The following is a 1,251-nucleotide window of genomic DNA, read 5'->3' on the forward strand; positions in this document are numbered from 1 at the left end:
TGGGGGGGGAAGAAAAGGACCATTCCTCTTTCCCTTTCAGATAACACCCAAAAAAGACCAAAACAGAGCAGAATGGAGAATTATCTCAACCAAAAAAGATGTACGTGCTTGACAACTTATGAAGCACTGTGTCAGGCATGAATTTTGCCCATAGTCAATTCTGTTCACAAGGCCTACTGTTGAAATTCTTACCAGAAACAAAAATGATATTATATAGTAAGAGCAGCAATGTAACAGAAATAACACTTAAGGGAATTAATTGTAAGTCCAGAAAGGGTTAAGAAAATCCCATAAAAAATGCAGACAGGGATAGAAACTTGGGATAAACATGGCTGTTACAAACTTCTGGAAGGTACTATGTTGTTGATATCATATGTCTGCTTTAAATTTAATTAAAAGGTACTGATGCTTAAATTTTATGTTTCTGCACTAAAACTGTATACACTTAATAGAACCTCAACTGACATGAAGCAGCAGTGTCAGTGCTTGACTCCTCACTGCCTCTCATTCCTGTCCACATCCTGTCCCAACTCTGGGCCAACACAGCCCAAGCAAAAGATCAAGAAGGGATTGTTCCAAAGCTGTGCCAAGGTTTATACGTATGTTTATTGCTGGAAGGTGGTGCACCCTGTTGGGTAACACTCACCCACTGTAACGTTAGGGTAAGCTTTTGTTTTGATGCAAAAACTAATAAAGAAGACTCTCTTGTTAATTTTTTCACTGTCAAAGGTTCTCTTTGGCAGCTGACAAAGACCCCTTTGAGACTGATTTGGATTTGTTTTTGGAAATACAATACAAAAAGGTCTTTCCAATTTTTTGGCTTTCTGTCTTTCATTCTTTCCTATAGAAATGACACACCTTAGAGGAGCATGCTCTGGGCAGTAGCAAGGGAGGTGTACCAGACCATAATAAGAACTCTTGGTAAAAACATATGCCTACCCTTCTCTTGAACTGATTTTTTTCCCCTTGAAAAGATAGCTAGTGATTTAGCATTTAATGAAGTATTTAAAATACGAGAATCCTTCAGTTGTTTTCAAAGAGCATACATTTGGCAGGATAGGCTGCTCATTGACTGCTATCGATATCCACCAACCACCACCAGGATTTCCCAGGCGATCAGCAGTAACAGGACAGGGCTGTGTTTCCATCTCAGGTCTAGCATGCACAGTATACTAAATCAGGTAAGCACACTTGACCCGAGCCTTGTGTCTTCTTTTGGGGAACACAGAAAGTGTAATACTCAAAAAAAGT

Source organism: Corvus kubaryi, unplaced genomic scaffold (assembly GCF_017639235.1).
Source record: "Corvus kubaryi isolate FWS band 111438036 unplaced genomic scaffold, C.kubaryi_AGA036_p1.0 37396, whole genome shotgun sequence".
Taxonomy (NCBI): Eukaryota; Metazoa; Chordata; class Aves; order Passeriformes; family Corvidae; genus Corvus; species Corvus kubaryi.